At 46.4% G+C, this 15,272-nt stretch overlaps 1 non-coding gene across 1 annotated transcript; it reads right to left on the bottom strand.

Moving 5' to 3' along the window:
- Window positions 1-577: 577 nt before the first annotated feature.
- TRNAQ-CUG (transfer RNA glutamine (anticodon CUG)) lies at window positions 578-650 on the bottom strand. Its single transcript has one exon. It is a non-coding gene; the product is annotated as a tRNA-Gln (tRNA).
- Window positions 651-15,272: the final 14,622 nt, after the last annotated feature.

The following is a 15,272-nucleotide window of genomic DNA, read 5'->3' as shown; positions in this document are numbered from 1 at the left end:
AAGGAACTATTTTTAAATGACACTGAAACCAGAAAATGAAATCTCTTTAAGCCCACATATAAGTATACTAAAGTATACAAGAGGCCGTACACTTATGCTCAACCTAAAAATGAACTAGCACGAATCAGATAAAGAGATAAGAAAACCTTTTATATTTCAGATGCACAAACGTAAAGATCTAGAAAAGAGTGGGTGGCGCCCACAGGCAGGTGGGGGGTGATTAACTGTAACATTGGCAATACAGGGTCTGTGCAGGGGGTTCTGTGGGCACAGCAGTCGTGCTCGCAGCTCGTGGTGCTAAGAACCATGTCCCCTATGGTGCTTGGGCTGCTGCTGGGACAACTTGCCTGCTGGTAAAGCCCCTTTAGGTAGGTCAACGGGCATCAGACAAACTTTCATCCATCAAGCTGGTGGTAGGTGCCGGAAGGCAGCTCCTTACATAGAACTCATAAAATGCTGGCGTTCATATAACAAAGACGGACCATCTGAAGATAATTTGATGAACGTAATTTTCTATAAATATCACAAGCTTGCATCTGGTCCTATTTTCAAGGGATATAAAATACAGCTCCTCACGTGACCCAGGTGGGACTTGAACCCACAATCCCCAGCTCCAGAGGCTGATGCCTTATCCATTAGGCCACTGAGCCAGTTGTGAAAGGATTTGGTGCAGGACATCTCGTGTCAGGGGTCGTCAGAGATAAAGTGACCAATCACAGAGGCACCCTTTCTGGACTTTGTCAGTACATATAATTTATCAGGTATCTTGTTCCAATTTGTCTAACCATGACTACAACTCCCAGAATGCACTACTTTAAATCAAATCATGAACTGGAAAAGCCGTGTCCCTGTGACATTGAGCATCTGGTCATCCTAAGCAGAGGCTTCTGAAAGTGACAGATGATGTCAGCAGAGGACGAGTCCTATGGAAACCTGAAGTAGGTAGATGTGTGCATGGATGTCGTATTGCACAACCGCTGGCACCTCTTTTTAGACGGTTTGGTCATGTGGTCATGAAAATGCCCCCACCAACAGTAAAAGAGGGCCAGTGCCTGAAGAGGGTGACCTACTGTCCCATGCTGTATCTGGTGGGTGGCAGCCGAAAATACCAAAGGATAGGAGGGCTCACGCACAGCCATGCTATGAACATATCTTTGCATTAAAAGAAACCCACCCTACTGGCAGCTTTAGCTGTCTCGTCAGCCGAATGCAATAATTGTAGAAAAAAAAATCCCCCTAAAAATACTCACATGTATGCCGAGTGGCTTTATGCCATGCATGACACCTACAACTAGTTCTGGCGCTTATTCCAACAACACCTTGTACGGTTTCAACCTTAAAATTGAAGCTGATATTTACAGAGCACTGTTTGCTATGTGCTAACAATGCAGGGCTGGATGAAGATCCCATAAATGACAAGGCTTCTAGTGCAGATATGAAGATGCCGGTTCATAAATGGACCCCTAGGTGTTGCCATCAGGGATAAGCCATGCAAGTTTATAATGAGATGAACAGATCCACCATAACCAGAAAGAAAACTGACCAAAACAAACATGAGTATGAAACACAAGGCAAGGAAAGACTGTGGAGAACATTTAAGGGAAGATTTACGAGCCCCTAGTGCCTCCTTTCACCACATGAGCATCATATTTTTTATTACACTCATGTGGCCCAACAAGGACAAAATCACAGCGCCAAATTTACAAAGTGGAACAATACATGCATTGCGCCACTTTGTAACCCTTTGCGCCAGGCATAATGTGTGCAAAGGGGGCGCTCCCCATTAGAGGGACCAAAAAAATCACACCAAGAAATCTAGGAGATTTCTTTGCGTCATTTTTCGGCACTTTTAACCCCTGCTCAAAGCAGGCGCTAGAAGGAGGAACACCATTGTTTGCAATGGGTCTCAATGGGCTTTGCAGGATTAGCGTCAACATTTTTGTTGCTAATCCTGCAAAGCTTAGAACTAGTGTAAAAAAATGTGATTCTAATTCCTTAACTATCGCCATGGTGGACCGTGTCTTAGATGGGGCTCATACATTGTAGCGTTAGGGGGGCGCTAAGGGGGGCAAGGAAAATGGTGCTGCACTGGGTGCAGTGCCATTTTCCTTAAATCAGGCCCAAAGTTCTTCAAAACATAGACACTATGTAACAAACTCCTCTTTTCTATCAGTGCAGTTTTCTTCTCTTGTTCTTCTCTTCCATCGCATCTACTGCTGCAAGCGGATGCACAGTAACAATACCGTCTTCCACTCACCAACCGATGGGTAGCCAAAAATGACAAATGTTTTGTAACTACAGCAAACTGCGAGCAGAGCAAGGCATTCAGGAGAATTCACAATGCCAAATGACTAGCTGAACCGGAGCAGGAGTGTATGGATGCTGGCTACGATAGCTACTCGTACCACCAACACTCACGCTTCTAATTCACAGACTAAGAAATCCCAAAGACCCAGTGCTCCTACTACATCCTTTTCGCTTCCAGCCCGCCATAAAGAACACCCCACTGGCTGCCTCACCCGTAGGATGTACATTTCGGTGTCCCATTGTCTGGAGGAAAGGGATGTAGAATGGACGGAACATTCGCAGTACAGCACGGGGCGACTATTCGTTCAATAATTTTAAGGGCATCGCCTAAGCTGGCAAGAGGGCGGTTCATCGGCCGAGAGATTGTCGGTTAGTGCCGTAGTTGTGCACATCGATGGTGGGCAGAAGCTGCTCTGTACTGTTTGCAAACAAAGCCATGTGAGGGGGGTAGGGTGGATGTGTGTGCTTGCTTGCCTCTTCAGACGAGGTGGAGCAGACTGGAGTGAGGCCACAGGCATGGCCTTTCATCTCTCAAGCAGGAGCATGTGAAAGGACACCAGTGGCCCATAGAACACCCTTGCGAAATAAAAACAAGTAGTTAAATAAATAATAAATGGAGGTGGCCGAGCCGTGCCGAACGTAAGAAAGGCGCGGCTGCCATATGTAAACATAAAACCCATCTGCCACCTTGCAATAATTAAAGGAACTGGAATGCCTTACGCACTCTCCAAAAACCTGGTACAACAGGGAGAAGGTGTGGTGCAAAGTCGAGAACTGCCGACTTTAGAATCAAGGACCGGGTTTTGAGCCACAGCGTCAGCTCAACATCACTTAATCTCCCTGTGCCACCAAAAAATGAAAATGCCCTTCTGTGATGTAGCTATTACTCATTAAAGGTCTCCAATACCTTCCCAGAGTTAAAACAAGTACTTAACTAAAATCAACAAGTGAACCTCTGTTCTTGCTCAGCAGCCACACTCAATAGACTAGAGAAAATTAACTAGGCAGCTTAGAGAGGGCGCAGAGAGCCCACAAAACCAAAGGTGACCAAGATAACAGCCTGATTTATAGCCTTGTTTACAGCTAAACTAAGATCAAGAATGCTTTGAGAAGCTTCCCTGAACACAAACAGGAAACAACATAAAAAAGCAGTCCCCTAAAGACAAGATACACAGGACAAAGCATAATTATACAGTAGTTGATGCCTGCACCCAAAGAGAAAAAGGAGGGACTAATAGGCATGATTGACCACTATCAAAGGAGCTATGTTTAAATGACACTGAAACCAGAAAATGAAATCTCTTTAAGCCCACATATAAGTATACTAAAGTATACAAGAGGCCGTACACTTACGCTCAACGTAAAAATGAACGAGCACGAATCAGATAAAGAGATAAGAAAACCTTTCATATTTCAGATGCACAAACGTAAAGATCTAGAAAAGAGTGGGTGGCGCCCACAGGCAGGTGGGGGGTGATTAACTGTAACATTAGCACTACAGGGTCTGTGCAGGGGGTTCTGCGGGCACAGCAGTCGTGCTCGCAACTCGTGGTGCTAAGAACCATGTCCCCTATGGTGGCTTGGGCTGCTGCTGGGACAACTTGCCTTCTGGTAAAGCCCCTTTAGGTAGGTCAACGGGCATCAGACAAATTTGAATCCATCCAGCTGGTGGTAGGTGCCGGAAGGCAGCTCCTTACATAGAACTCATAAAATGGTGGCGTTCGTATAACAAAGACGGACCCTCTGAAGATAATTTGATGAACGTAATTTTCTATAAATATCACAAGCTTGCATCTGGTCCTATTTTCAAGGGATATAAAATACAGCTCCTCACGTGACCCAGGTGGGAATTGAACCCACAATCCCCAGCTCTGGAGGCTGTTGCCCTATCCATTAGGCCACTGGGACAGTTGTGAAAGGTTTTGGTGCAGGACATCTCGTGTCAGGTGTCGTCAGAGGTAAAGTGACCAGTCACAGAGGCACCCTTTCTGGACTTTGCCAGTACATATCAGTTATCAGGTATCTTGTTCCAATTTGTCTAACCATGACTACAACTCCCAGAATGCACTACTTTAAATCAAAACATGAACTGGAAAAGCTGTGTCCCTGTGACATTGAGCATCTGGTCATCCTAAGCAGAGGGTTCTGAAAGTGACAGATGATGTCAGCAGAGGACGAGTCCTATGGAAACGTGAAGTAGGTAGATGTGTGCATGGATGTCGTATTGCACAACCGCTGGCACCTCTTTTTAGACGGGTGTGATCATGTGGTCATGAAAATGCCGCCACTAACAGTAAAAGAGGGCCAATGCCTGAAGAGGGTGACCTACTGTCCCACGCTGTATCTGGTGGGAGGCAGCCGAAAATACCAAAGGATAGGAGGGCTCACGCTAAGCCATGCTATGAACATATCTTTGCATTAAAAGAAACTTACCCTACTGGCAGCTTTAGCTGTCTCGTCAGCCGAATGCAATAATTTTAGAAAAAATATCCCCCTAAAAATACTCACATGTATGCCGAGTGGCTTTATGCAATGCATGACACCTACAACTAGTTCTGGCGCTTATTCCAACAACACTTTGTACGGTTTCAACCTTAAAATTGAAGCTGATATTTACAGAGCACTGTTTGCTATGTGCTAACAATGCAGGGCTGGATGAAGATCCCATAAATGACAAGGCTTCTAGTGGCAGATATGAAGATGCCGGATCATAAATGGACCCCTAGGTGATGCCATCAGGGATAAGCCATGCAAGTTTATAATGAGATGAACAGATCCACCGTAACACGAAAGAAAACAGACCAAAACAAACATGAGTATGAAACACAAGGCAAGGAAAGACTGTGGAGAACATTTAAGGGAAGATTTACGAGCCCCTAGTGCCTCCTTTCATCACATGAGCATCATATTTTTTTTACGCTCATGTGGCCCAACAAGGGTAAAATCACAACGCCAAATTTACAAAGTGGAACAATACATTAATTGCGCCACTTTGTAACCCTTTGCGCCAGGCATAATGTGTGCAAAGGGGGCGCTCCCCATTAGAGGGACCAAAAAAATGACACTGAGAAATCTAGGAGATTTCTTTGTGTCATTTTTCGGCACTTTTAACCGCTGCTCAAAGCAGGCGCTAAAAGGAGGAACACCATTGTTTGCAATGGGTCTCAATGGGCTTTGCAGGATTAGCGTCAACATTTTTGTTGCTAATCCTGCAAAGCTTAGAACTAGTGTAAAAAAATGTGATTCTAATTCCCTAACTATCGCCATGGTGGACCGTGTCTTAGATGGGGCTCACACATTGTAGCCTTAGGGGGGCGCTAAGGGGGGCAAGGAAAGTGGTGCTGCACTGGGTGCAGTGCCATTTTCCTTAAATCAGGCCCAAATTTCTTCAAAACATAGACACTATGTAACAAACTCCTCTTTTCTATCAGTGCAGTTTTCTTCTCTTGTTCTTCTCTTCCATCGCATCTACTGCTGCAAGCGGATGCACAGTAACAATACCGTCTTCCACTCACCAACCGATGGGTAGACAAAAATGCCAATTTTTTGTAACTACAGCAAACTGCGAGCAGAGCAAGGCATTCAGGAGGATTCACAATGCCAAATGACTAGCTGAACCGGAGCAGGAGTGTATGGATGCTGGCTACGATAGCGACTCGTACCACCAACACTCACGCTTCTAATTCACAGACTAAGAAATCCCAAAGACCCAGTGCTCCTACTACATCCTTTTCGCTTCCAGCCTGCCATAAAGAACACCCCACTGGCTGCCTCACCCGTAGGATGTACATTCCGGTGTCCCATTGTCTGGAGGAAAGGGATGTAGAATGTACGGAACATCCGCAGTACAGCACGGGGCGACTATTCGTTCAATAATTTTAAGGGCATCGCCTAAGCTGGGAGGGGGGCGGTTCATCGGCCGAGAGATTGTCGGTTAGCGCCGTCGTTGTGCACATCGTTGGTGGGCAGAAGCTGCTCTGTACTGTTTGCAAACAAAGCCATGTGAGGGGGGTAGGGTGGATGTGTGTGCTTGCTTGCCTCTTCAGACGAGGTGGAGCAGACTGGAGTGAGGCCACAGGGATGGCCTTTCATCTCTCATGCAAGAGCTTGTGAAAGGACACCAGCAGCCGATAGAACACACCACGAAATAGAAACAAGTAATTAAATAAATAAAAAATGGAGGTGGCAAGCCGTGCCGAACAAAAGAAAGGCGCAGCTGCCATATGTAAACATATAACTCATTGTACCACCTTGCAATAATTAGAGGAACTGGGATGCCTTATGCACTCCCCAAAACTCTGGTACAACAGGGAGGTGTGGTGCAATGACTAGAACTGCTGACTTTGGAACCGAGGACCTGGGTTTGACTCACAGCTTCCCTGAACACACGCAGGAAACAAAGAATAAAATAGTCCCTAAAGACCAGATAAACGAGACAAAGCATAATTGTACAGTAGTTGGTCCCTGCTCCCAAAGAGAAAAATGAGGGACTAACAGGCATGATTGACCACTATCAAGGAAGAATTTCTAAATGACACTGAAACAATCAAATAAAATCGGTTTAAGCTCAAGTATTAGTATACTAAAGTATACAAGAGGCCGTATGTACGCTTAGGGTCAACCTAAAAAGGAACGAGTACGAATCAGATAAAGAGATAAGAAAACTGCAACAAATCAGGGGTGAAAACAAACCTGAAAGAGCATACATGCCAAAAAACTACATTCAGATAGTAGTCTTATGATTTTTTAAGCCAAAATGGCTTTATTTTGGCTGCCTCTCACCTAGGGTTGCCACTTTTCCAAGAGAAAAATACCAGCCATTTGTCTTAGGAGTCTGCAGAGGCCTGGTCATAATATTAAATAGGGCTTGAAACAAAATCGAATTATTAATTTGTAAAGTGACTTTTCTGCCTTACTTTACTTAAATTATGAGCCAGGGGTCATTAATGCAGCTCCAGAATACATTTAAAAGTGCTTGCTATTTATTTCTGCTGCTTGAAGTATGTACAGATAAGGGCTTTGGGTGTTTTTTTAGGTCTCGGCTAGACAGTGCATGTGTTGTCTCTTCAAGACTATTGTAATCTTAGAGTGGGCTTAGAGCCCGCCCATTGCTTACCCTTCGTTGACTTGTGGGGCACTAGTCTTTACAGCCTCGTAATTGGCCACTGCAGGCAGGTCATCAAATTAGTTACTCTCTCTGGAGCAGGGACCAAGCACTGATTGATTCAACTTAATCAGTGCCCGTCCACTGCTCTAGACGTATTTGTGGTACTTCTTTTTAACTTCTATGGCCATGCAAACAGAAGGCGTGTCACTGGCAAAACACATGCCCAGAAGGACAAACAAAATTGCTAAGTTTTATTTTCTATAGTTAACGCTTTTCTTTTATTTTGCCAAGTCTTCTTTTCTCACTTTGCACTCATGTTTTGTTTTGCATGTAGCCACTGTCCTCAAAAGATGACGCCTACTGTGTTCTAAATTTTGCAAAGCAACATTTTTTCTTTCTTATGTGTAATTTCCGAAATTATCCTTTAACACATAATCATGCAGTATACCCCAATCCACACTCCTCCAATCCACCCCACCTCACCCACACCAATCCACCCCACTAAATCCAATCCACTCTAGACTAAGTCAATCCACGCCACTCCAATCCAAACCACTCACCCCAATCCATCACACTCCAATCCGCCCAACCCATCCCTCTCAATTCTGCCCCATCTGCCCCACTCAAATCCAAACATCCTGCCCCACTTCAATCTGCCCCACTCCAATATAACACAATCTGCCCCACTCCAATCTGCCCCATTGTAATCCAAAACATTCTGCCATGCTCCAGAAAACAATCTGCCCCACACCAATCCAAAACAATCTGCCCTAGTCCAATAAAAAGTTCTGCACCACTCCAATCAAAAACAACCTGCCTCACTCAATCCATGACAATCTACCCCACACCAATCTGCCCCATGCCAATCCAAATCAATATGCCCCACTCTAAAACAAAATAACCTGCCCCACTTCAATCTGCCCCACTCCAATCTAACACAATCTGTCCCACTCCAATCTGCCCCATTGTAATCCAAAACATTCTGCCATGCTCCAGAAAACAATCTGCCACACTCCAATCCAAAACAATCTGCCCTAGTCCAATAAAATAAATCTGCAACACTCCAATCAAAAACAACCTGCCTCACTCAATCCATGACAATCTAACCCACGCCAATCTGCCCCACGCCAATCTAAAACAATCTGCCCACTCTAATCTAAAACAATCTGCCCCACTCCATTCTAAAACAGTCTACCCCGTCAATCTGCTCCACTTTAATCTGCCCCACTCCAATCCAAATCAATCTGCCCCACTCCAATTTGCCTCTCGCCAATCCAAAACAATCTGCCTCACTCCAATTCAAAACAACCTGCCCCACTCCAATCAAAAACAACCTGCCCCACTCCAATAAAAATCTGCACCACTCTAATCCAAAACAATCTGTCTCACTCCAATCAAAAACAATCGGCCTCTCGCCAATCCAAAACAATCTGGCTCACTCCAATCCAAACATCCTGCCCCACTCCAATCCAAAACAATCTGCTTCACTTCAATCTGCCCCACTCCAATCCAAAATAAACTGCCCCACTTCAATCTGCCCCACTCCAATCTAAAACAATCTGCCCCACTCCATTCTTCCCCATTGTAATCCAAAACAATCTGCCCCACTCTAATCTAAAACAATTTGCCCCTCTCCATTCTAAAACAGACTACCCCGTCAATCTGCTCCACTTCAATCTGCCCCACTCCAATCCAAATCAACCTGCCCCACTCCAATCCAACACAATCTGCCCCACTCCAATCTGCCCTACTCCAAAGCAAAACAATATACCACACTCTAATTTGCCTCTCGCCAATCCAAAACAATCTGCCCCACTCCAACTCAAAACAACCTGCCCCACTCCAATCAAAAACAACCTGCCCCACTCCAATAAAATATCTGCACCACTCTAATACAAAACAATCTGTCTCACTCCAATCAAAAACAATCGGCCCCACGCCAATCCAAAACAATCTGCCCCACTCCGATAAAAACAATCTGCCCCACTCCAATCCAAACATCCTGCCCCACTCCAATCCAAAACAATCTGCTTCATTCCAATCTGCCCCACTCAAATCCAAAATAACCTGACACACTTCAATCTGCCCCACTCCAATCTGCCCCATTGTAATCCAAAACATTCTGTCATACTCCAGTCAAAAACAATCTGCCTCACTCCAATCCAAAATAATCTGCCCTAGTCCAATAAAATAAATCTGCACCACTCCAATCAAAAACAACCTGCCTCACTCAATACAAGACAATCTACCCCACACCAATCTGCCCCATGCCAATCCAAATAAATCTGCCACACTCTAATCTAAAACAATCTGCCCCACTCCATTCTAACACAGCCTACCCCATCAATCTGCCCCAACTCAATCTGCCCCACTCCAATCCAAATCAATCTGCCTCACTCCAATCCAACACAATCTGCCGCACTCCAATCTGCCCTACTCCAAAGCAAAACAATATACCACACTCTAATTTGCCTCTCGCCAATCCAAAACAATCTGCCCCACTCCAACTCAAAACAACCTGCCCTACTCCAATCAAAAACAACCTGCCCCACTCCAAGAAAATATCTGCACCACTCTAATACAAAACAATCTGTCTCACTCCAATCAAAAACAATCGGCCCCACGCCAATCCAACACAATCTGCCCCACTCCGATAAAAACAATCTGCCCCACTCCAATCCAAACATCCTGCCCCACTCCAATCCAAAACAATCTGCTTCACTCCAATCTGCCCCACTCAAATCCAAAATAACCTGACACACTTCAATCTGCCCCACTCCAATCTGCCCCATTGTAATCCAAAACATTCTGTCATACTCCAGTCAAAAACAATCTGCCTCACTCCAATCCAAAATAATCTGCCCTAGTCCAATAAAAAAAATCTGCACCACTCCAATCAAAAACAACCTGCCTCACTCAATACAAGACAATCTACCCCACACCAATCTGCCCCATGCCAATCCAAATAAATCTGCCCGCTCTAATCTAAAACAATCTGCCCCACTCCATTCTAACACAGTCTACCCCGTCAATCTGCCCCAACTCAATCTGCCCCACTCCAGTCCAAATCAATCTGCCTCACTCCAATCCAACACAATCTGCCGCACTCCAATCTACCCTACTCCAAACCAAAACAATATGCCACACTCCAATTTGCCTCTTGCCAATCCAAAACAATCTGTCCCACTCCAATTCAAAACAGCCTGCTTCACTCCAATCAAGAATAACCTGCCCCACTCCAATACAAAATCTGCACCACTCTAATCCAAAACAATCTGTCTCACTCCAATCAAAAACAATCGGCCCCACGCCAATTCAAAACAATCTGCCCCACTCCAATAAAAACAATCTGCACCACTCCAATCCAAAACAATCTGTCACACTCCAATCCAAAAACATCGGCCCCACTCCAATCCAAAATAATCTGCCCCACTCCATTAAAAAAATCTGCACCCCTCTAACCCAAAACAATCTGTTTCACTCCAATCCAAAACAATCTGCTCTATGTCAATCTAAAACAATCTGCCCCACTCCAATCTCAAACAATCCCCCATTCCAATCTAAAACAATCTTCCCCACTCCAAACCAACAAAATCTGCCCCCCTCCAATCCAAAATAATCTGCCCCACTCCAATCCATAACAATCTGTCCCACTCCCATCCACCACAATCTGCCTCACTCCAATCTGCCCCACTCGAAACCAGATCAATCGGCCCCACTCCAATCCAACACAATCTGCCCCACTCCAATCCAAAACAATCTGTCCCACTCCAATATGCCTCATGCCAATCCAAGACAATCTGCCACACTCCAATCCAAAACAATTTGCCACACTCCAATCTGTCCCACACCAATCCAAAACAGCCATCTCCACTCCAATCTAAAACAATCAAACCCACTCTAATCTGCCCCACTCAAATCCATATCAATATGCCCCACTCCAATCCAATCCACCTCACCCAAATCTAATCCACCTCCGTATATCCCAATTTACCCCCTCCAATCAATCACAATCCACCCTACTCCGATCCAGTACACCCCACACCAATCCAATCCACAACAGACCAGCCCAATCCAATTTACCCTCCTCCAATTCACCTCACAACAGTTCAATACACTCACCCCACCCCAATCCAATCCACCACAATCCACCCCACTCCAATCCAATTCACCCCACTCCAGTCCAACACACCCCACACAATCCAATCCACCCACCCAAGTCCAGTGCAACTCACCGACTCAAATCCATTCCATCCTATTCCAATCCAATCTGATCCACCTCACTCCAATCCAATCCACCACCCAATATACCTGCTCCAATCACCCCACTGCAATCCACCACACTCCAGTCCAGTCAAAACCGCCATACTCCAGTCCATCACACTCTGATCCACCCCACCCCACTCCAATCCACCCACTCCAGTCCGCCCCACTCAATCTACCCTATCTAATCCACAGCACTCAATCCAAACCACCCCACTCCAATCCACCCCGCCCCAATCCAATCTACCAAATCCAATCCATCCCAAACCCCCATCCAATCCACCCATCCCACTTCAATCAATCCACCCCACTTAAGTCCACCCCACACCACTCCAATCCACCCCACTCAAATCCAATCCACCACAACACAATCCACCCACTCCAATCCACCCCACTCTAGTCAAATCCAGTCTACCTTAGTCCTCCCACTCTAATTCAATCGACCCCCATGCCAAACTACTTTAATACAACCCACTCCAGTCCAATCCACCCCACACCAATCCAATTCACCCCACTCCAATCCACCCTCTCCAAAAAGTCCACCCCACTCCAATCCACCCACACCAATCAAATTCACCCCACTTTAATCCACCCCACTCCAGTCCAATCCACCACAGTCCCCCACTCACATCCAGTCCACCCCACCCCAGTCCAATTCACCCTACTCCAGTCCACCACACTCCGATCCACCCACTCTAATCCACCCACTACATTCCATCCTACTCCAATCTTATCCACCCAATCTAATCTACTCTACTGAATCCAAACCACCGCACTCCATTCCAATCCACGCCACTCCAATCCACCCGCCCAATCCATTCTAACCAAATTCAATCCAACCCATCCCAATTCAATCCACCCCACCCCACTCCAAACCAATCCACCCCACTTCAGTTCACATCACCTTACCAAAGTCCACTCCACTCAAATCCGATCCACCGCAACCCAATTCACCCACTCCAATCCATCCCACTCCAGTCCACCTTACTCCACCCGACTCCAGTCCAATCCAGTCCACCTTAATCCACCCCACTCCAATCCACCTCACTCCAAAAAGTCCACCCCACTCCAATCCATCCCACATCTTTCAAATTCATCCGCTGTAATCAACCCCTCTCCACTCCAGTCCAATCCACAACAATCCACCCCCTCAAATCCAGTCCACTGCAGTCCAGTCCAATCCACACACTCCAGTCCACCACACTCCGATCCACCCCACTACAGTCCACCCTACTCCAATACAATCCACCCATCTAATCCACATCACTCAGTCCAAACCAACCCACTCCACTCCACTCCAATCCATCCCACTCCAATTCACCCAACCCCAATCCACCCACTTTAGTCCACCCTACTCCAATCCAATCCACCCCATCTAATCCACATCACTCAATCCAAACCACCCCACTCCAATCCTCCCCACCCCAATCCTATCTACCTGAATCCAATCCATCCCAATCCAACCAACCCCAATCCAATCCACCCCACTTCAGTCCACCCCACCCTATCCTATTTCTCCCCACTCAAATCCAATCCACTACAACCCATTCCACGCACTCCAATCCATCCCACTCCAATCCAATTGACCTTACTCCACCCTACTCCAGTCCAATCCAGTCCACCTTAATCCACCCCACTCCAATCCACCACATGCCAAATTGCCTTAATCCAACCGACTGCAGTCCTCCACACACCAATCCAATTCACCCCACTCCAATCCACCTCACTTCAAAAAGTCCAACCCACTCCAATCCACCCCACACCAACCAAATTCACCCCACTAGAATCCACCCCACTCCAGTCCAATCCACCACAATCCGCCCAACTCAAATCCAGTCCACTCTACTCCAGTCCAATCCACCGCACTCTAGTCCACCACACTCTGATCCACCCCACCCCACCCCACTACAGTCCACCCGCTCCAGTCCATCCCACGCTAATCCACCCCATCTAATCCACATTTTTCAAAACAAACTACCCCACTCCAGTTCAATCCACCCTGCACCAATCCAATCTACTCTCATCCAATCCATCCCAATTCAATCCAGTCCACCCCACCCAACTCCAATTCAATATATCCAAATCCAATCCAACCCACCTCAATCCAATCCAATCAAATCCACCCCAATCCACTCCACTCCAGTCCAATCTACCCCACCCCAATCCACCCCACTCAAATGCAATCCACTGCAACCCAATCCACCCACTCCAATTGATCCCACTTCAATTCAATTTACCTTATTCCACCCCACACCAGTTCAATCCAGTCCACCTTAATCTCCACCACTCCAATCCTATCCACCCCATGCCAAACTACCTTAATCCAACCCATTCCAGTCCAATCCACTGCACAGCAATCCAATCCACCCCACTCCAAAACGTCCATCCCACTCCAATCCAATTCACCCCATTGTAATCCACCCCACTCCACTCCCGTCCAATTCATCACAATTCATCCCACTCAAATCCAGTCCACCCCCTCCAGTCCAGTCTACCACACTCTGGCTCACCACACTCCGATCCAACCCTTCCCCACTCTAATTCACCCACTCCAGTCCACCCCACTTCAATCCAATCCACCCCATGTAACCCACACCACTCAATCCACATCACGCCACTCCAATCCATTCCACCTCACTCCAATCCACCCCACTCCAATCCACCCTGCCCAAATCCAATCTACCCAAAACCAATCCATCCCAATGCAACCCAATCCACTCCAATCTATTCCACTTCACCCCACTCCAGTCCAATGCACCCCACTCCACCACACCTCACTCCAATCCACCTCGCCCCACCCAATCCAGTCCACCCCACCCAAGTCCTATCACTCCAATTCAATCCACCACCCCAATCTAATCTAATTCACCCCACTCCAATTCACCCCAGTTCACTCATCACTCAATCCACCTCACCTTACTCCAATCCAATCCACCCCACTCTGCCCCAATCCAATGCAGCCCACTAACCCAATCTACTCCAACCCAGTCCACTCTATTCCAACTCACATCACTTTATACCCCTCTACTGTACAACACTGCACTCTACAACACTCTCTGCCACTAAACTCTACTCCCCTCTACTCAACTTTACTACACTCTACCTCCCCTGCTTCACAACACTGTACTCCAACAAATCCACTCTACAACACTACTCCCCCACTCCACGACGATGCACAACACTAACGTTTAGCCATGCTGAACAGCAGACACTTTGGTGTACACCATGGCAAAAACACATTGCCAAGCCAATAGCTCTTGTACAGAGGAGACCTTTTGACTTTGCCAATGCTTGTCTTACTTTTGTACCAGCCCAGACATTAATTACCAGTGGTGGTGGTAGAAAACAGGTCAGGTGGCAAGCCTACTCCTGCCTGAAATTGTCTCTACTTCAGTAGAAGTCAATGAGGAAATACATTCTCTCGATTATTTTTTTTAAATCTCTCACATCTTCCAAAATGTTGGAATGTATGAAAGCGTGAGACAAAGGGACAGGAAGTGTGGCATGGTGGAAGAAAGAGGGATAATGTGCAATTAAGTGGGGATGAAATGTAAACGTCTAATGTTCCTAAGGGCTTATTTACAAGCCCCCTGCG

The sequence above is a fragment of the Pleurodeles waltl genome, chromosome 9 (genome assembly GCF_031143425.1).
Source record: "Pleurodeles waltl isolate 20211129_DDA chromosome 9, aPleWal1.hap1.20221129, whole genome shotgun sequence".
NCBI classification, from domain to species: domain Eukaryota; kingdom Metazoa; phylum Chordata; class Amphibia; order Caudata; family Salamandridae; genus Pleurodeles; species Pleurodeles waltl.
The sequence above is the reverse complement of the archived record's forward strand: the minus strand, read 5'-3'. Positions and strand labels throughout refer to the sequence as shown.